We start from the raw sequence: 23,218 nt of genomic DNA, 5'->3' as shown, positions 1-23,218 counted from the left end.
TAAGTTCTCTTTACAAACTGCGAGAACGCTTTCAGGTAAAAATTCTGATTTACTGAGACAATTGGTGCAGATGGATCCTTTTTTGGGCCAGATGCTTTTGGAGATATAGAAGAGCACCTAGGTCAAATGGGTAGGGGGCTGATCTTAATTTCCCCCTGTTTCAGATGAGATTTATTTACTACATTGCTTGCTATTACAAACTACACAGGTGGAAAATAAACCAACCTAGAATTCAACTGTGTTTTTCACCTAGAAAATTTGTAAGATGTACAGGAAAAATCTAGAAAACAGCTATATCTAAACAGTTAGAGCTGAATTCACTTTAATGTAGCAGTAGTCTGAACTGGGAACATTATGAAGCCATAGTTATGTTTTAATTCCCTCTGTGAGATTTAATTAGACAGTTCAGGCAGGCCAGGTAGAAATTGCGAACAGGATTTGTTAATTGCAATGGGTTGGGTTTGGCCTTTATTTTCCTGATTGAGGACATTTTGCCTTTGTTAAAATTGGCCTCCTGAGGGACAATCATGTTTTCTGATAGTTATTCTAAAGATATTACAGGAGCAACAGATGCAGGGTTGCTGTCTCCCAACAGCTGGCTAAGAGAATATTGGATTTCTATAATGGATATACTCCTTCAAGTATCAGACTGGTTTCCAAGAGTGTCATCATCCAGTTTCTTCAGGGGGAAAAAAAAAAACAAAACATTTATTGAAGAAAACTCAGATGAGACTCTTTCAGCTGTACTTCTTTTTGGACACTTAGTTTCTTAAGGGATTTGAAATTAGTCTAATGGCTAGTTCAGTACCAATGGGCTTTACTGAATTTATTATTTTTTTACATTTCCTGTTTAGTACAGCAGTCAGGATTGTTATTGCAAGGATGATTGAAGCTCCCATTTTATTAAGGAAAAATTTCATTTAATTAAGAAGTTACTTTTAATTAAGATGGCAGAGCTACAGCTCTCCAAAAACTGTCAGTTGGCATGTGGTGCAGATTTTTTTCTTTTATGTTTTCTCTCCTAATATAAATTGAGAATTAGACAGAAAAAGGTTTAATAGATTTAACTTCTATTTGTGCAAAAAACACATCCTGGCTGATAACAAGCGTAGCTGATTCCTATCTGTTTCAAGATGCCAAAATGTCTTGTCTTCTGCCATCACCAGAAAGCAGTGGTTCTCTCCATATAGACTTTTACAATGTCGGCCACTGTGTCATTTCAGCCCTTTTGCATTACATTCACTTGATTCTAACAGCGGATTCCTCTTCTGTGTTCCAGGATGAACGAGGGAGTGAATGAGGGAATGAAAGGAGTAGCGTATAGATATTTCTTTGGGATTCAAGTATTTAGCCATTTCAGTCTTCTTATATAACAGAAACTATGATTAATATACCTTCTCATCCAACTGACTCATCCAGCATAGCAAACAAAAATCCTATATGCTCAAGTAATACAACAAGAGTGGACATGAATTATTTTGTCTATACAGATGCCAGAAGTAAGATTTTAGTGTGGGTGGGTGGCTGACTTTAGATAAGGATTTTAACATCAGAAGCTAACATCAGAATAACCAAGAGAAAAATAATAACTATCTATCATACAGAATTCTTTGTCTAGAACAGAATATGTCATTTCAGCAGAGGAATGACACACTTCAACAATGTCACCTTTCACCAAAGCACACAGAAAAATAGGACAATTAGTTAATGGATCAGCAAGTAGCACAGAATTATATGGACTGTATGAATAAATAGGAAGACAATAATGGACGACTTTGCTGTCAAGTACCTAACCAGGATATAGACTGTGACCATGACATACTAAGCAAATCACAGATGCTGCAACAGCAGAAAACACAGTATTAATAGGAAATCTCAGTGTTTCCATAGAGACTGGGAAGCCTCATGATGAGACATAATGCAGAGATTAAATAATCAGAAACAATAAGAGATTTATTTATGGAACAACTAATCAGAGAAGAGAAGGTCTGATGATCTCAATGTACCTAAGTTTAAAAGGAGCAAAAAAGGAAGTCCAGAAATTCCAGCATGGTAATTCTTAACTTCAAAAAGAATATCTACAATAAATGAAAAATCTAATTGAATAATAAAATAAAAGAAGCAGATAAAAGAGTAAAAATCCTGCAAGAATATGGAGGCTGTCTAAAACTGTTAATATATTCAGCATACATAAATATGATGAACTCAAATAGACTTCAAATGACCACTGTCTTAAGTCCCCAGAAGACGTCTTAACTAAAAGGCAGATTAAAGAACATTGGTATAAACAAACATACTTTATTATAAATAATGGAAATCATGTCAAAATGAGCAAAATAGAAAAGCATAAATTCTGGCAGGTTAAATATAAAATCATAATAAGGCAGGCCAAGAAACGTTTGGAGAAACAGCTTGCTAACAACATGAAAACTACTAATAAACCCTTTTTCAAGTACAACAGAAGCAGGAAGACTGCCAGAAAGTCTGTAAGTTCAACAGATGAGAAAATTGTAATAGGAATGTTGAAGAAAGATAAGAACAGAACAGGAGAACTAAAAGCATTATTTGTGTTGGTGTTCACTACAAAAGAGCTTAGGGAGGGTTCTTCCTGGAAATTTTCTTTAAAGGGAAGAAATTAAAGAAACTGCCTCAGAGTAACATGTCAGTGGAAGACATTTTAGAACAAATCAATAAAATGAATAGTAAGAAATTGTCAGGTATTTACCCACTGCCCAGAAGGAACTAAAAAATGAAATAGTCAAACTATTAAGCATGTAACTTAAATCAAACTTAGTATCAGCAGAAGGAACAGTGGCAAATACAATACTTTTTTTTACAGGGCTCAGTGGAATCTGGAAAACTACAGACCAGGAAGTTTAACTTCTATATAGGGGAAATTAGTACAAGAATAAAGAAGCTGATACATGCATAAATATAATACAATGGCAAATATTTTATAATAAGGAAGAGTTAAGATGGGTTTTAGAGAAAGAACTTTTGTTCCACAAATTCACAAAATTTCTTTGAAGGAGGCTGGAAAAGTGTAGACAAAAGTGATCCCATTACTGTGGAACCAAGCATAAATGTCTAGTTTAGGGTGAGCTGAAGAGCTCTTCAGATTCCACTGACTGGATTTGCTCTTCATTGACTAAAGCGGAAGCTCACACACTTGTTTCATATTTGTAAATTTCTGAATCTTAATGTGTGAATTATCCCCGTTAATTTAATTTAATGTTAATCATACCACAACCTGTTATGAAATAAGAAGAAAATTCTTCTTGGTTAATAGCCGTCACGATATATGAAAAGATAAGATAAAAAGTCTAGAATAGCATAACTCGCATTTAACAAATAAAGAGAATAAATCCTGCCATACTGTTCTGAGATTCTTGTTCTTCAACACATTCATAAAGAATTTGGGAAGAGTATAATTAGTAAGGCTGCAAAGATTAGTGATACAAAAATATCCAGAGATCTAAAAATAAAAGCTGGCCATAAAGAGTCATAAAAAGATTTCACTGTAAAAAAAGATCTCACAATACTGAAAAGGTGGGAAATAAAATGGCAGATGAAATGTAAATAATGCACATCAGTTAAAAAAAAAACAAAATAAAACACAAAGCAACTCTAAATACACAGTGAGTACTCTAAATTCAACTCTACCAATTCATAAGGGTGTTCTTGGATGCATTTTGATTTTTTGATGAAAAAGTCATCAATGTTCAGCAGCAATGATGAGTTAAAAAAAAAAATTAGGAACTGTTACTGAAATAGAGTATAAACCAGAAAACATGACACTTTATATAACTCTAGAAAACCTGCATCATAAATTCTGTTTATAGTTCTGCTCCCTCCATCTAAAATCTTTAGTAGAAATAGGAAAGTAGTGACAAAAACTTATCACTGGCGTGTATTAATTTATGCATTGGAGATTTTGAATCATTTAATATTCTTCATTTTGAAAAAGGAAGAATGAGGAAAAATATAGCGAAGGTACAAAAAATCACAATTGACAAGGTAAAAGTGAATATACAGTGATTGCTCATCATTCCTCACAGTGTAAGACTGTTTTGTATCAAACAAAACTTTTTGAGGCAGATTCATAACTAGATATGTAGTTAAGCTGTGGAACTCATTGCCTTGGGATATTAGAGAATGCCAAAAGTACAAATGGACTCAAAAAGGAAGTATACATATTAATGGAAAAAAATTCCACCAAAGGCTAACCACAGAGACAAATGTAACATTCTGTCTCTAAATCATGAATTGCTAGAAGCTAGGAAGCTGTCAGTACATGCTTATCTGTTACACTTTCCAGCTAAATGTTCGATACTGGTCACTACCAGGGACAGGGTATTCAACTGAATGGATCTAATATTGCTGTACTTCTTACCTCTTAGTCTATTTACTTAGAAGAGAGTGGTATTCTAAGCAGAACTTAATTTATTCATCCTATAGTTGAAGATAATATCAAAGCAAGATTCTGTGATAAGAATTTAAAGAATGTTTAGTGCTACTAAAAGATGATTCCTCCAGAGTGGGTTTAATTTTCTACTACTTTCAGTTATGTACTTTTTGACTCAAAAATTATCTTATATTGTTTTAAGCTGCAGACTGACAGGCTGTCTTGGCTGCTGCTGAGCTGGAAGAAAAGATTACTGTCCGCAACACACTGGCAGCTGTTCAAACATACCTTGTTGCCAGAGGTTACTATTCTCCCAGATTTGCCAGAATGAAGAGCTCTTTCCTAACTTTGTTCCATCAGAATGATCCAGGTTAGGAAACCCTAATATCACAATGTTTAAATTAGCTTGGATCTTTTTGATAGGACAGAAGGACTCACTATGCACATAATTGTATGGACAGATCTTTGGAATTAGCCTGTGGCAGGTGGGGGAGAGGGCAAAGCACTCTTTAATTCTGTTCAGCTACAGCAAGAACTGTTTTACTGAAGTCTAATTGCCAAGAGCAAGAATTTGTTCTTTCCTTTGGGTAACTTAAATAAGTTCCTCTTGGAGCCTGTCCTGTTGCAAACTGCATATGATTTTATTTACTAGGGTAGGTCTATAGCATAAAGTATCTAGCAAATATATTGCAACAATCATTATTGTCTTATTTTCTTGTTTCAGGCTGCAAGACTACTTTCTAATTCTAGACCATTTTGAGAGAAGGACAGAGGGAGGAAGAAAAATACCTTTGAACTCATCTCTGTAGCTTCTTTGTCTAATGGCTTACTCCATGTTTTGTGGCACCTCCATTAAATTTAGCTGTAATGGCATAAACAGTTTTTAATGCCATCTGCATTAGGGGGCTGCACCAAGTTATCAATGGCTCTTCCTATGCGAGCATAGCTAAGTCAATGCAATGCGTGTAGGAATCCACCTTTATAAAAAGGTCCATTGGAAATCATGATTTAATTATTTGCTGGTTTGTATGTCATATTCTTTTCCCTGACCTTTGCCTTTATCTGCTGAGAACACAGGGTCTTCAGGGTACAGATAAACCACCACTTTACATTTGAATAGCATTAAGTGCCAAAAGATCATGTTCTCAGCTCTTAGGCACCTCCATTCTACAAGTTATACTAAACCGACTGTTACACTTAAGCAAAATAATCAGATTTTAAACAGGACCTCTGAATGACTGAGGTGGTTTAACTTAAACCACAAACTGCAGCTCCACAGAAGCCATTAATGGATTAAATTAGCAGATGATGGCCCTCCACGCTTTTATCCACAGTAATGTTTAATGGCCATCTGTTTTGAGGCCTGCGTTAATCACCCTAGGTAAAATTCAGAGATCTAAAGTACAGAGGGACCTATTACTCACTTGATTCACCTCCTCCAAAGGTGCAACATGGACTTAAAGTGCTTAGGTTTGGAGACATAAATGTATTTTTATGTGACAAGAAATTAAAGAGATTTGTGAGATTTAGCTTAAGAAGAGGAAGCAGGGGATGATTAAGAAATCAAATGGCTGGAAGAGAGAAGGCTGCGTAGGGGCTTGGTTGTTAAACTCTCTTAAGCTAAATAATAGAATAAAATGAAAGGCAAACATATTAAGAAATGGATTAAGCAATGTTTTTCAACACAACACAGAGGAACCTGTGTAACTTAGTACCATAGGACACAATTACACTCAAAAGCTAAACAAAGTAATAAAAAACAATACAAATTAGTATAATTAATAATAAAAGACAACTTGAATTTCATAATGGTCATTCAAATATATTTGTTTTAATGCAGAAGATAGTCATTTCCTCTTTAAGGAAAATTATTATTCCAGCTGTGATGGTTTAGGGAATCTGTCAATATATAATATGTTTGATTTTATTCATTATCTTTATGTTTATGCTTTTTTACTGTCTTTTACTGCATTCTTAATTAACATTCCTTTCTTAAGGGGAAAAAGAAGATTTCCAGAGAAAGAAGGACCATGCCAAGCTTCAAGAAATTGTCTGTTGAAAACAGAGATAAAGAAAGAAGACAGATTTAAGGATTATATCTGATTGGAAGGAAAAGCCATGTGCTGTAAAAGATCCTCTACATGTAATTTTAAAACATTTGAAAATAGTGAGGAAACAAAGAGGGAAATACCATAGAGCGGTGTAATTGTTTTCACATAGATTAATATATCTCTTAGGAATTCTAACTCAAGAACAATAACAATGGCTGCTTTCCTTGGAACTGAACGAATGAACTGCAAATCCCACACAGCCAGAACTCCCAGAAGCTTTGAAGCACATGATTTAGGAAGAGCAACTTGACATTGTAATTACCTATTGCAAAGACTCCATCATCACTGTCTGCAGTGACTGCTCTGCTTTGTGCTCCAGTGGTGTACTGGACTGTGTAGAGCAACGATTGGATTCCATTAATCTTATAGGGGTCAATGGGTTCAAAGGTCTCTAGAATTTCTGTAAGACACTTGCTGAATGTAACACTTTGAATAAAGATCATTATTTCTTGTTCTGAATAGCTATCTGTGCCTAATAAGTAGTAAAACTTTTAATTTTATGCTCTGTTTAGCAGGCAGCCACAGTGGCAGACATAAACAGTCAGGTTTGCCACTGTATTTTGCATCAGATATAACTCAAAACTAGACTGACTAGCAAATTCTTGTAGCAGGCTCTTCCTCCTCAAATCTAGTGGACAAATGGGGAAAATGGAAGTGTTTTAACATCATTTCATTATGCTTTCTGTGTATGCCTTTAACATAGATATTAAGTACAAAATACTTCAGCCAACTAGGTTCTTGGTCATTTAGGATTTTGTAGATAAGGTTAGTATTTTAAAAGTATTTACAAAACCAATAAACAGCCAATGTATATCATAAACCATAACAGGAAATCCCACACATGACCAAAATAGTATCTTATATCCTAAGTTTCTGGACAATACTTAGCATAAAGTTAAAAAAGATAATTTCAAACACCAAGCTAGAGGAAATGGAAATACTCAAAGTAATTGATCTTGAAGGTGTAAGGGACAGGAAGAAAATGACAAAGCTTTTTGGTTGCCCTCTTAGCCCAGCAGCAATAGCATGAAGTCAGGCTGTCAGTACGGCATTTCAGAGAATCTCCGCTGTTCCTAGCGGACTAGTCTAGTCTGCCAGCATACTTCTCCACAGAATAGTTCCAACTTTTTAACAAAATTTTGCCCAATAATTGCAAAACATTGGCTAATCCTGGAGAAAGGAACAAATCCTAATGATGCAAGTATGGAAACAGGAAGAGTATTTCAAATTGAAGTTTTCAGGAAAAGCAAAACTTTGTTCTATGATGAAACAGTGACAAACCATACTGGGAGAAGGGATACTGCCTGGGCCATTGGAACTGTTTTTATAATAGTAAGATAAATCCAAATTTATAAGATTAATACAAAGAATAAAACAATTTAAACCATTCACTGACTGTCAGCTCCAGGAACGGATGCAAAAATGGGTGCAGTTCTAGCTTTAAAATGGGAATATAATATTCAGGGTTTTCAGGAAGGATTGGAAATACGAACTCAAATCACCTCAGTGTTGTGACTTCAAACGTCAGGGTAAGAGAGACATTGAAGTAATGTTCAATGGCCGATTGTATCTACAGTGGTAGATCAAATACATTTGCAGCAGGCAAAAGCTATCTGAGATAGTTATAAAGAGGATGCTATTTTTATCTGTCCAATTTCTTTAAAGTGATTGGAACAAAATCTACTCTCATTTATACTGGCATAATTTTGGACTCCCTGTGCTGAGCTGAAGTCAGTTACACTAGCATAGCTGGGGACATAATTTAGCCTAATAGATGTAAAGGGGTAATAAAAGTGTTTAGGCTTGTAAAATGAAACCATTTTTTAAAAATGTATTGATGGTGGAAGCCTATAATCAACAAAAGTGGTCTGTGCTATGCTGTAGAGTTAAACTGTGAAACTGTGCAAGCTTCTAGTTCAGGAGTATTGAGAATTTCAGGGTGGCAGAACTCTATCTTTGTCTAACAGGTAGACTCTGCACCCTTTTCTGTAGCAAAGTATGTGGCAGTGTTTAGTTATCAGTAACTGTAGGTAAATGTATTTCAGAATAGCTTTCATTTTTTAAAATGGTAAGCCAAAAATTTCAAAAGCTGTTAGTTTCTTCAGCAACTTCCCCAGAGAAATCCCTGTCTTTTTCTTTCTACAATTTTTGCCTATTGTTCATCCACTTCTCTTCATTTTTATTTTATTTCTGCCATTGCTATTGAAAAAATAGAGCAGAAAATCTAATGTTTCTTCACCTTGGAAAACTGAATTTTTTTTTTTCTAGAACAGGAAGTATTTATCTTTTTTTCTGGGTACTTTTCTATAGAAACAATAGAAAGAAGAGCCAAAAGTCTATCACCTCCAGATTCCCACAAGGTTCTTTTAAATTTGTTTCTATTATCCTTTAAAAAATCAAATTGGAACATATGCCCTTTTCACCAAGCCAATATACCCAATAGGGAATTAGGGAGCATTTTGCATGTTCTCTCCCATGAAATAACTAATTCATTCAGATCTTCATAGGCTTCTTAACTGTCAGCAGTCATAACAGGCTCAGGTTAGAGTGTGACATAGATTAGAATATGGGTAGAAACTATGTCTCCTGAAACATTTAAAACAGGAGTGGATATAAAGAGTACAACTAGAGATAGAATTGGAAAGCTTACTGGAAGAAAAATTCCTGCTTTGGCAGAAATATTTTCTGGATGACCTAACATGGCTTCTCCCTTCTATGATTCTGTAAAATGGCAGAAGAGTGTTGTTTCTGGTGTGTAGATTTTTAATGTCACCCTAGTGGTGTACAAACATAGAATCAGAGTGTATTTCTGAAACATTTTAGCCAACAGTTCTTTAAAAATAAAACCCAGAGGAATGTGGTGTTTCCCATGCTAAAAAACGTTAAAATCTTTTCTTTGAATAGCCCTAGCTTTGAGGTGGTACCAGAACAGTTTGACAGAGAGGTCACCTTTGTAAAGGAATGTGGATTTTCCATGCACATAAAATCCACCTTTATTTAGCCAGATTATAAACTTTTGAAAAAGTGCAGTTCTGATGTGTTCACTTCTCAGGAAAGTGCCTTATCTCCCACAGCATATACCTCACCTTCCCTTCCTTGGAGCTGGGGCCATTTCTAGATTTACAAAGAAGAACAATGAAGAAGAAGCATAAGTCCATGGCCTTGGTGCATGTCAGCTGAGCTGGGGGCAACCAGACACCAAATTTACAAATGTATGTGCATCAAGCCTGAGATACAAAGGTAGAGAGGCTAAAGGGAGAGAGCATGATCATTCCCCATGACCCCTTTCAGCTGACTTGGAGCAGATATCTTGCCTCAGCAGTGCTAACAGCGAGAGCTAGGCTCCTCCGCTGTTCCCCAGTAAACTAGCTTTAATATTTGTACAGAAAGAGAGAAGAGCTATTTGTGTGTCTTAAGATAGTAATGCATGCACATTGATACGTTTTTAGCACAAGCTGCATAAGACTGTGCTTTCTCATTTCTCCTCCTTAAATTTTACAGCAATTGAAATAAGTAACATTTTGTCACTGTAAGTCTGTTTCTCCTATTGTTTCCTATATTCTACAGCCACGCCTTCCAAAAGACTTTCAGGAAATAAAATCATAGAAGTGAAATCCTTGTTTAAATAGACTGAAGTTGATTTACTGCATATGCCAAACAGAGAAAAAGAGAATACTGAGGTGTTCCCTTGAGGTTACTATCCAAGTCCTGAAACCCTTATCCTAATGGACTCAAATAAGGCTTCCATGCAACACATGTTCAATTTTTAAGCCATAGGTATAAACAATTTTACCTGTTATCAAATCTGGCATATAAAACAATCTCATTAATCTCATTTTTATCTAATGTAATGAGATTCCTGGATGCATATGAAACAGTATGACATATATGACCTATTAAGATTACAGTGCCTCTGGCAATAATTAGCAAATGCACCTTGAATTTTAAATGAATAGACATTTGAATAGTAAAAGAAAAGAAAAAAAATGTACATATGCCATTCCCTAAAGCCAATAGAAAAGTTCAGTCTGATTATAAACTGCCTTAATGACTGATATGAATGTCAACAGGAATAACAAAATACCTGCACTGGAGAGTGTGTCTCCTTATCTCTGTACATAAAAATACCTGCCAAAGGCATGGAAATAATTATTCGAATAAGCCTACTGCAATAAAAGGAACTTTTATAACTCTCCAGTTTATTATGCTGCATCATATACATATAGAATATAACCCAAGTTATTCACTGTCTGTATGAGTGTGAAAGTTTAGGAAAAAGAAAAACTTGTCCAACTTGAAATAGTTATGTATGTCTGCAAGACTTATGAGTTCTGGGCCTCATTAAAGAAAATAGAAACAATGGTTTTTTACTGTTTTAATTTTGTTTTAATTTTGTTGTCATTTTTTCCCATTGAGGAACTAAAAACAGATCAGCCAAGAAAAAATAGGTAAACCAGATTTGAAAAGTGATTTAAGGATCCAGAGGAAATAAGTATTTTACATGTCTAAATGTAAAGCTAAGATCCAAAGCAATTTCTCTCAGCCATTGCCTAACTGTGAAGAAGCCTAAACTGCCTCGGAACTGTTCTTCTTAACTTTCATATTCCCTTGTCACCTGCTACGCTGCACTGTGTCCAGACCTGCTCAGACCTGCTCAAACCTGAACCCTTTGGCTTCAAAACTAGGCAGAAGGGTATTTACATCTATAAACTGTAGTCAGATGTGAAGAGCAAGACTTAAATGACCAAGTGAACTGGAGATCATCACTCAGTGCTTTCTCTACAGTCAGTGAAGACAACTGGCATTTCAATGGCTCAGTCTGACATCTTCAAATGCCACTTTCAAAGTAGATGAGATGCCCTAAAAATGTCTTCTCTATATATACTATAAAGTCAGTATGCCATGATTAGTTTAGATGCAGATATCTAAACCTGTTGTGGGTGAAAAAATAGGTTAAATTGTGAATGCTAACAGGCAGCAGATAATGAGGGGTGTGTGGGGGGGGTGGGTGGCAGGGGGGTGGGGGAGGGTGAATGTCTGCAATAGAACTTTTGGATGCTCAAGCAGAAGCCTGCTATTTGCTAGCTGCGAGCATCCCCCCCTCCTGGAGGTTTGGTTGCTAGGGCTCGGGGCAGCACAGAGCTGGGGTGTCTGGGGCAGCCCGTTCCCTGCGGGGGCCACGGGGAGAGGCTCCCTGACGCAACCTGATACAACCTAAAATGCAACCTAAAACACAGATATGAAAACTGAAGATCCAGATTTAAAGTTGATTTTGCTTCATCTGTAGCTGTAAGCAATGTTAAAATTTCAGACAGAGCTCCAAGCTTGTTTTCTCTTAACCCTTTACATTTTATAGTTGCAATAGTTGATTTATTTCTCTTTTAACTTCAGAGGAGTTATTTTGCATCTGATCATTTATTTTCTTCCTGCTCAGTACCCACTTTTTATGCTGCTGCTGAGACAGTTAATTTGGCTTAGATTCACAAAAGAAAAATCTTGATCTCTGGACCCAGTCAGGTTTTCTCATCAATCAGGAAAACTGACAGAGGACCTACCTAAAGAAAAGTGGCATCAGGAAATTATTATTATAGTTATTACTGCTGTTATGATTAAAGCTAGCTGGGAAAAATATACAAAGCTTTGTTTGAATATTTTTTCTATCGGAAAAAGTACATCTTAAATGAACAGCCCACACTTTTTATCATGAAAAGTTTTTTTGGATTCAGCATAAAATGTATGGACAAAAACAGAGAAAGAACAAGCCTTTCCTTAAGAGAATTACTTTCCCAGTAGTCAGGGAATTTACCCTGAATACTGGATACTTTAGCTCAAATCTGCACTTGACCTCTGAAAATGCTCATATACACTGAGCTGAATCAGGAAGGAGCATACAAGAGGCAAAGTGTCCTTAATAGCCAGTGGAAAGAAATTTAGGGCATCTCAGGTAGTTCTTTCCCTTCATCATACTATTTGTTTCTCTTGAATATAGAGGAAACCTATGAAAATTACCCTCCTTTCAGTTTCCCTTGCTTCTTTTGGAGCTGTTTCACTTTGTATAAATAATTAGCTATTCCCAAGGTAACACAAATGGGCTGCCTGGAATATTTAAATTTTTTCCACAGTGAATTGTTGTACAGAGTAGAACAGCTCCAACAGGAGTCACTGGGGAATAAAGAAGACAATAAAACCCACATCAGAATTAAGATAGTCACCAGGCATATAAGAATCTTGGGATCTTGTCAGAGATTATGAATCAGACACAGCTGGGACTTAAACCTGACTAGTGAAAAGCAATGCCAAAACTTGGCATAGACAGCAATGGTTCCAAGCTGACAATTACTGCTGAGGAATGAGATCTTTGGGTCATAACAGATAACTCTATGAATATGTCAGGTCATTGCAGTAGCAGTCAAGAAAACAAATGTAATTCTAGGAATTATTATGAAAGGAATGGAGAACAAAATATAAAACCTAATTATGCCCTATTTTTTGTATAAATCCATAGTGTGCTTATATCTTAACACTGTGTACAATTCTTATGCCTCATGGTGAAAAGGTTTTAGTAGAAACGGAAAAGGTCTAGAGATGTGTGACAAACTGTAGAAGGAACTATTACGGGGGTTAGAGCTCTTCAGCCTAGAAAAGAGGCAAATGAGGGGGCTTATATGAAGGTTAATAAAGTCATGCATGTCATGAAGAAGATGTATAGGAGATGATTATTCACTGTCTTTTACAATATAAAGGCTAAAGAGCATCAATAAAAATGGGCATGTAGTATATAAACAGCTTCTTCATTCAGCTTATGCTCTTGGCACAGACTATTATTGACATTAAAAACTTACAGAGTTTCGAGCATGGAGTAGATGAATTCATAGAATCAAAAAACTGCTAAGGATTATTAAGCACAAATGTCCATGTTGTTCAGGATATGCTTAGGTATCATCAGTTGTTGAGCATTGCACATGACAAGAGGCAGTGGTGTTTGTATTCTCATTTTCTTTCAATATCTTATATTAATGCCTGAGCACTGGTCATATGACAGTTTGCTGTTTTCTCATTTTTCTGGTGTGAGAAACTGAGGTTCAGAGAAAGGAGGTGAATTCTGCACAGTGACAAAGTCAATTCACATCCGAAACAAGGATAAGAAATACTGTCTCCCAGCTGTCATCCTTGTGCTTCATTCCTGAAACAGAAAGCAAGCCCTGCCTCTTAACAGATCACTAAAGCATGACTAGATGCATTTGATTAAAAAAAAAAAAAAAACAAACAAAAAAACCCCCCAAATCACTAGCAAAATCTTTATGCGATAAAATGGGTTTAAAAAATATTACACTACAGAGGGGAGAAAATCTGACAGCAGGCATACTGTGTCTTGGAGTGTGTGTGTATTCTGCACACAAACACTGCCACATATTTCTCTCTGTTTGATTAGGCTCAGCTGGATGTTGTATTCTTGATCAAGGCACAATACAAAGAAATGCTCTTTTCTCTTGCTGCAAGAAAAAATGTGCCCCATTTTTTTTTCTTTGCAGCAGGTTCCTAAGTGGTCTGAACAAATCCAAAGATCTTGGTTCCCTACTGTCCTGAGATGCCAAGGGCACATCTGTATTTATCTGAGCATACCATGGTAAGAAAAAATGTCATCAACATGTTTAAAGAAGGTTCCCAAATTTCTTACTTTACCTTCAGTTCTTTTCACAGATCTAAGTGGGAGAAAAGGCTTTCTCATTTAAAACAATGTGAAGATAATGACTAACTATGCAAAAAAGTCTTGGTCTCCATGATCTGAATGAAAGCATTTGACCTTGCTTTTATCTCAGTTCACCCTAGTGAGCGCTAGAAGGGCTGAATTTATGATGATGTAAAAGAGAATGAAATTGCTTGAAGGGAAGGAAAAGTTCTTTGCTATTACTGTCACCTTTGAACATAGAGAATAGAGCTTTCCCTTTAGATACTACCAAAAAGGAAGCTATCCCAAGAAGGCAGAAAGGAATGAAGTCACGACAACTTCTTCTTCTATGAGAGGGTCTGCTGAAGTAAATGGAGCAGGCTGCATCATTCTACTGACTTGCATACTAGAGTAAACATCCATTCCCCTGAACTAGTCACCCTGTTGTCACTAAATAACTGCTCATATTTGTGGGGAAAAAAAATGTTGCTCTCACTTAAGAACAAGTTGAACTGTTGCAATATCACATGTACGACCACATTCATTTTACAGCATGTGTGGCCATCTGCTAACAGCATGAAGCACTAGCCATTTGAATTTATCATGACAATGCTTTTGGTAATGTTCACAGAGCTTACCTTTTCCGCCTGTAATAAAATAATGCAGTCTCTAAATGTCTTCATTGTTGTTACCCTATTTGCTTTGTTTGCTAAGGCCATAAACTTTCCATGCACTGATTCTGATCTCTAAATGTTTTAATTCAGTGACCTTTATAGTTATTTTAAATCTGATAGGATCCTGGTTTTGTGGAGAGGGTTTAATTAACACATTCACACTTAGCTCTAACAGTCCCTCTGCTGGAAAAAAGAAAAACTTTTTGACTGCTGCTCTAGTCTTTTACTTTTTTTTGTCTTTTTTTACTTATAAATGATGCATTTTTACAGACACTGATGCTGAGATTTTGACAATGCTAAACAGATTGTGGCCTTTTTTTTTTTTAAAGGTATGTGATATTTGTGAATCTTTACAACTCATCCACAAATAAAAATGCTTACTCATCCCTCTTTTTCTGCTTCTCTTCTAACTCCACATTTTCTTGATCTTTCCCCTTGTCACCCACCCTTCTTTTTATAGACACATGATATTCAGCCTTTTATCAGTTGATTTAGAAAGATGGTCAGGAGTCATTTCCATTTCATGAGAAATCCTGACATTTTGACAAAAAAAAATTGAATTGGAAAAAGAATTCAAAATTTCCTGAGAAAATTTTGAATATATCCAAATATTAAATATGCATGATATGATAAAATATCAGCATAACCACATGGATAATACTGATTTTATCTTGATAATTACACATTAGTATAATGCAAATATCTAAATAAAATAAGTCAAAAGGTTATTAAAATAATAAACTCAGAATTCCCCCATCAAAAAAAACCTACTGAACTATGGTCCTTTTAGATATCTCTGTAGATGACTTAGATATTTCTATAGAGGAAACTGCATTTTTTTTTCAGTGAAAACAGTTCTATCTAAAATGTCTCAACCAACACTTGAATGTCACGTGTATAGAATTATCAATGGGACTGTAGGAAGAGAGGACTTCAGACCCTGATCTTGTACCTCTGAGATAAACAGGAGTTTTCTCTTAGATCAAGGAAAACAAACAAACTGAGGCCACAGCTCATACTAAAGGGAATCTAAACCAGAGACACAAGAACACAGAAGAATACAGCTCACTGACAGAACAGATCAAACATCCGTCAACAACTGCTGAGGTTTTAAATGCCCTTCAAGCCAGAAACAGGATTGGCCTGGAACAGGGACAGGTGGCAAAGCAGAACTAGCTAAGAAAAAAAAAAAGACCTGTCAGTCACTGATTTGAGAGTAAAGGCCCTAATGTGCTTTACCATGTTTGGAGAATTGTCCATCAGGAGGAAAAAAAAGAAAAGGGAAAAATTACCCAATGCAAAAATCAGATTGTCAAGTTCTTTCGCTATGTTTCTGCTTTCTTTCTTCTTTCAGTCACAATGCTCAACATCATATTTTGAAACTTAAGGGTAAAGCTTACAAGGAATAAAGGCCTATTTTACAACTGTTCATGGAAAAGACTCTCCATTCGTCTCTGTGAACAGGTCAAAAAGCTATAGAAGTATCCTTGAGTGCCCACTACTCTTCAATTGCCCATGCAGATAGGAGTTACTGCTGGAGTCAGTGCCACATGTCTACAAATCATATCCACCCTCTGTTATGGTCACTGGAGGAGGGTTGACCATTGTTATTTACAGGGGAACCACTAGGAAGAGTAATTTTCCTAGAAGAAGGTATTCTCCTCAGAGGAAAGACTTTACTGAAGACCAGTATGTTATATATCTCAAAGGTAAAGAAGCACAAGAATATATGTGCTTTATCAAAAGTAAATTCCATAATTTTTTTTTTTTTAAATTGGAAGTAGGTTTGAATTACCTTTTCAGTTAAAGTTGTCTATACTGGATTTATATATTGCTGTGGTTAGTGAAATCATAATTTGCCTTGTATCTCTAAGGCCCAGTTCATCCTGCTGAAATGTACTCAGATGGGCACTTTTTAAGTAGCAGCATTACCCAACAAGTTTTAGAAGGGAGCTGGTGAATAATGTATTACATTGAAGGTACAAGGGGAATTTAACTTACCAGAATGCTGGACTAACTTCAGCTTGACCAGCACTTTGGAGCAGACAGAGATCTTTCTGGCTTCTGAAGGAGTAATAGTAGCAGCAACAACTGTAGTCTGGCAGCCTGAGGAAGATGTCAGGAGTCAGAAAGCTTTGGTTCTGTTTCAAAGCTGACAAAGAAGGGACTTTTGCTTTTTCTCTCTCAAAGTCATTCTGGAGACAGGAAAGTTCAACTGAAACAAAAGCATTTTCATGAAAAGTTGTGGTTTCAAAGAATGTCTGCTTTATCAAAGAGTTTCCAGACAGTTCCAATAAATGCATTCAGGAAACTCAAAATGGAGTTATATTTCCTTATTATGAGGCAAAGAAAATTTTAGCTGATCTATGACACTGCAGTAGAATATTACTTTCATAATATTTTTTAACAATAACAGACACACTCTGAATATTTAACACTCCACCTTGACCTTAACCAGAATTGCTATTCCCAGAATTACTGACAGCATGAGGAAACTTGGCTCTGATCCAAGTGATTCAGTTGAAACAAGATTAAATGTATGACAAGCTAACACAGGAGGGAAATGAAAAGATGGGTCAGCCTTCACCAGCCCATTTACAGATGGGTATTACCCCACTGAGGCAGTGTGTTGATTCACTGGCATTGCATGTTACAATACTGCAGCCTAACAGTTTATGTTAACAGAGAATAACAGCTTGACTTCAAACTTTTTATGTACTTTACTATGGAGTTGGACTCCATAGGATTTCTAACACTTCTTGACTTGTTGTCAATGCCTTTATTCTTTTCATGACATTAATATCTGTATCAACTGCTTAGTTTAAGATATTTATCCTGTTCTTGTGATTTTCAGTTCTGAATTTCTTATACATCCAATTTTAAGACTGTCTGCTCTCTATCATGTAATCTTAATCTTAGTATTTCATCACCCTGTGTTTTCTGTAAAAACTCATCCATAGGCCTGAGTAGCTTGAGTAAAGAGATTCAATGGATGCTGCAGAATTTGTGTCTTTATAAATGCAAAATTAAGAGAAATAAACTTTTAATTTATTCCCTGAAAGTGTTTCAAATAGAACTGGTTTTCACAGTGATAATGTGTAGTAATTTTGCATCTAGTGACAAAACTAAAAATGGCTGAAGTCCAGTCTAGGACTGAACTTTTATGGAGTTAGTATTTCTGCCAATCCTTCTTTCAGCAACTGTCTAGTCACTCTACAGTGCTGATCTGATTTGAGTGCACTGAATGAAATTTTCTTTTTTTTTTTCTTATTTAATGTATTGCTAAAACACAGAAGCAATTTCACTAAGGTAAGTTTGAAGGATTTCTGAGTTTCTCAGATTGAGATGGACAAATACACTACTTTGATTTCACAACTGAAAGTTCAAAATATAGAAAAGTTTACTCAGACATCAAAAGGTTTGGAAAAGCAGAGCTGTAGTTTATGTGCAACACACAAGAAGAGGAAGAAACCTTTACTCTGTAAACTCATACAACTTTGCTCAGTCACAGATCTGTTATTCTTACCTTTCATGAGGGAAATAAAACTGCCAGATGCTTCATAATTGTATGATACGAGTGCATATATAGAATACAGTTTTATCAGTTAGGTGCCAAAGCAGGATTTTTCTTTACTTAACCATTCTTCCATTTGGCCTTCAGCAAAGACAACTAATTTTAAGTTTTGAGGTAACAAAAAAAGTTTAATAAATAAATATTGTGGTTGCAGGGAGAAGAGGCTAAACCAGCAAAGGAACTGAAGTGCACAAAGTAGGACTGTTTAGCCTGGAGAAGAGAAGGCTCAGTTGTATTTTATCAGTGTGTACAAATAGCTGGTGGAGGGAGTAAAGAAGACGGAGACAGAGTCTTTCTCAGTAGTGCCAGCGGAAGGACAAGAGGAAGTAGACACAAACTTAAATACAGGAAATTCCCCTCAAACATAAGAAAAAACTTGTTGACTCTAAGATTGGGTGATCAAACATGGGCACAGGTTGCCCAGAGAGGTTGTGGAGTCTCCATCCTTGGAGATAATCAAAACCAGACTGGACAATGTCCTGAGCAAACTGCTCTTGTTGATCCTGCTTTGAGCAAGGGAGTTGGACTAGGTGATCTCCAGAGGCCCCTTCCAACCTCAGAAATTCGGTGATTTCTGTAAAAACATCTGCACTACTTCATTTTCAAGTGCTTTCTGCACCTTGAAGCAAACCTTTGGACATGCTCAGAACTGCATCAAACTTGATATACTGAGAAACTTAATGACAAGCTCAGGTCAGGACATAGGTATTGCTCTCTCTGTGGCTTGATTGTGGCTTTGCTTACTACATTCTTAAAGCATACTATAGACACACTATTGAGATCAATAATAGCAAGTACACTGGCAATAGTTTTCTTTTAAAACACACGGGAAGATTGCTTTATCACTCTTTTCTCCAAATCTACTTTTCTGCTTCTATTATAGATTTTTAATTAAGGCATTTGCCTATGAATGGGATAGCCAAGCTTAATATTAAACCCCCTTATCTCTCAAAAGACTACCTTTGTTACCAGGTATATGGTTTATATTAGACATTAATACAGTTGAATAGTGGCAGCTCTAATGCTTTTTAGCCACTGGGGATCTCAACAAAAAAAATTGTAATAGACATGCATGGATGTATGTTATACACACATGTTTGTGTTCACATGTGCACTCATGTGTGTATAACACTTGGTGATAGCTAGCAAAATACCCACTGGGGCTACTGCACAAGCTTTAAGTGTTGGTAAAAAAAAACCCATGGAAATCTGTTGCAAGTTGAAGGTTGTCACAAGCTGTAATTCAGAGGGAATTTTTTCTAGGCATGCAGCAGCTCAGGCTGATCACAAAAAAGTTCAAAAAAGTTACAAGGTCCTTTACAAGGTCATGGCCATTTTTTGTTTTCAAATGTACAAGTAATATTCTCATCTTGTTAGTATTGTCTTGATAATGAATAACCTATACAGTCCTTGTTTTGAACAGTCTTGTTCTCTTAAACCCCTGTTGCATTGTACTGTCACTAAATGTCACTGAAAGTTCTATTGGGGATGGGTGCACCTATCCTCAAGGTAAGAGTCACCCCTACTGCTGAAGTTTTTTCTGCTTTTTGTAGAGCAGTTTATTTAATTCTATGTTAAACATAATCATTGTATAAAATATAGAAGTGATATACAAAGAAATATAAACTATGAGGAAGAATCAAGAATTTTACCCTCCTTTGAATGCCCTAAACATTCAACTATAGAATGCATTTCCTCTAGAATAGTTTTTGTGACTCATTACATCTAGAATTATTTCCATAGTGTAGCCTACAAACATCAGGAGACAGGCAGGGCTCTATCACATAGAATAGTCTGGGACTAGTGACTTACCATTCCAAGAAGATCTGCTTTTCTGGGAATAGAATATGTGTGTTTTAATTCTCTTGTACTGGAAGAGTTATATCTCGAATGCTTTAACAGCTAAGGCACTATATACAAACTGGTCAGTGGCACTATTTTGCACCCATTCAGCCATATTTTAGATGAAAAGCATGAGCTGAACTTATCTCCTCAGTAAAACTGTGAAGGAATTTTGAGGAAAGATTATGGATATTGCTGTCATGTGCATAGAGACACTTCCTTGTGACCTGATTGAAATGCTTCTGCTCTTAACAGTTAAATTTCAATACATCTCTGTTGGCTAGTTTTAGGATTCTTCATTCCAGACAAACTTTCATTACGTGGACTTTTTGGTGAGGCACCTTATTCTTCTCTGGCACTGCCAAGACAGCAAGCTCAGTGTTTGGAATTCGACTAGTGTAGCTAGGTACCTAAGTGTTGTAAAATATGTAAAATTTGGGGGTTATCTGAGGCTATTTCTCTATGAGAGGATTCAGACAATGAGTCTCTCTTGCCTTTCTTCTAAGCCAGCCACCCAGGAATTAACACTGATCTAGAAGGCACATAACTCTATAAGCTTCAGAGGAAGCCCAGGCAAAAGGTACTCGAGTAGGGCTTATATTGCTTCAGAGCTGGAGAAAAGTAATATCTGATCAGGCTTAGAACATGGGCAGAATGAATGTCTGGCTTTGTCTTCCCCGTTTGTATAGGCATGCAGTTTACTTTTTCATTGCATAGTGCTTACTACTTGTGAATTTCCTGTCCTCCTAAGAAGGAATGTTTCACTTGTCTGCATCAGTTGAACTTTTATACCTATTGCATATGATGCATTTTATAGCACATAAATATAGAAGAGAGACAGGTAGAATGCTAAATAAGTATAAAGTGCATATAAACAGACAGTGAAAAATCAATAGCAGTAGAACTGCATTAGTCACCAGCAATTTAAGCAGACCTGTCCAAACAAGTGACAATGAAACCATTATCTGACAGAATGATGTACTGTGTATATGACAAAAATTGTATAAATCTTTATCTTAGAAATGCTGTAAAGGTTCTTTTTTAATATGAAGGTTAATTATTTCATTCTACAGCTACCAAGATTCTAACTTTGCACCCAAACTATTACATAAAAGTGCATGGAAAAAGACCAAAGGAAATGTCACATCTTGAAATAGTAATAGAAGAGAAGAAAAAACAGAAGTGGCAACTATTGGAGAAAGGGCAGACAAAGTAGCCGCAGGCATTTGTCAAACATAGTTATCCAGGCTTTCTCAAATGTATCATAGTGCTCCACAGTCTGGGTATTTGTATGCTTCTGCGATCCTCTTATCTCATTTTGGTCACACTTTTATTTGAACTAGTGAGGAAATAATCACAACAAACCTCCCTTTAAATCTGTTAATTTTATGTAAATGGCTAATGCCTGTTCCCCTGCACTTCAATGACAATTTTGCCCAATTATGCTGAACTCCAATTGTCTCAAGGAGACCTGTTCTTTTAAATGCACTAGAGAAACAGTCTGGCATACTAGAAGACACAATTTATTTCTTATTTGTAAATAAGCAAGTAGAGCACTGCTAGCAGGAACAAGATGTGAGTGCTTTACCAAAGCTGAAGGATACTTGTGAGCTGCACTGCGGTTTGATCCAAAAGATACAAAAAACAGAAGCAGCAGCTCTGGCACAATAATAGCATATAAGACTGCACGAATGTGTGAATGTGTGCATGTACATGTGATATCAGTCTATTTATCTATACATCCATACGAAACACACATATGTCTATATTTACCTCAAAGATCTGCATTTTCTTTGACAAGAAACCATAAAGGAGGTTACGTCAGGAATTTTTCATAAGTGGCAGTAACACTTGATGCTTTCTAAAACCCACTCTGATGTCTTAGATCTTCTCCCTTTATTATCTCTCCATCTCTATCTCTATCTATTATGTTACAAACCTGTAGACAAGAAAGAAAACACACATTTTAGTAACTGTGATCTCAGCTAACTCGTGATTAACATGCTTTCATGTCTATATATCCCTATCAAATAAGGAAGGAATGGACAAACACATTCACCAATAATTAATGAGTCTGGACTCCTGGACACAAAGTTAGTAATATTTTACATTAAAGATTAGCATGCGCAGAATATGAGATTTTTAAGAGTGTATAATTATAATAGATGCTTTCAGCAGATATTTGTCTGGTGGAAAAGGAAAAAACAACTATCATAGTGTAACATCAGTCTGATATAAGAATCATTCTTATCTTTCTGCCTGTGCTTACTACCAGGGAAGTGTAGGAGTACAGATTTTACATTTCCATAGGCATCATAACCAGACTCCTTGCAGCAGCCATTACAGAAGGAAGTAACTGTGGTCAACTGTAATCTACAACACAATAAGCTGCAACCTGGTAACAAACTCCCCCTTTACCCTGAACTTTGAATCAAGAATGTTACTGTGCAATGTAACACACAAGGAAATAGTTACCTGACAAAATCAACTGGTGTTGGCTCAGCCCAAGATTATGCCATCTGATTTTTGGGTATACTTCCTTTGACAGAAATGAAAAGGTGATGTTAAGATAGCTTTGTGCTGTTAAAAAGTCTTTTGCTCTATGAGAGGAACAAACCTGTTTCATTAAAAGAAAAGTGGAAAAGTACGTTGAGCTATCTGTAGGAAGTGATTTTAAGTACTCTTTGAGCTATTTCAGTAGCACAAAGAACACCTATTTTGGTGCATGTAGGGACATGCTGTATGTGAATTTTCAGTATTATATTTCTGTTGAAGAGACTGGGACAAACTTGGTTACATATTTGCTGCTTTCACTTAGGCTTGCAGTGAGAATCTTTCACACTGCTCTGAAACTGTGAAAGAAAGATACAGACAACATAGCTTTGCTATTAGAGCTGCCTCATTTTTGTTTATTGTCAATTGCATAAAAGATTTCTAAGGCTA

The sequence above is a fragment of the Apteryx mantelli genome, chromosome 1, assembly GCF_036417845.1.
Source record: "Apteryx mantelli isolate bAptMan1 chromosome 1, bAptMan1.hap1, whole genome shotgun sequence".
NCBI classification, from domain to species: domain Eukaryota; kingdom Metazoa; phylum Chordata; class Aves; order Apterygiformes; family Apterygidae; genus Apteryx; species Apteryx mantelli.
The sequence above is the reverse complement of the archived record's forward strand: the minus strand, read 5'-3'. Positions refer to the sequence as shown.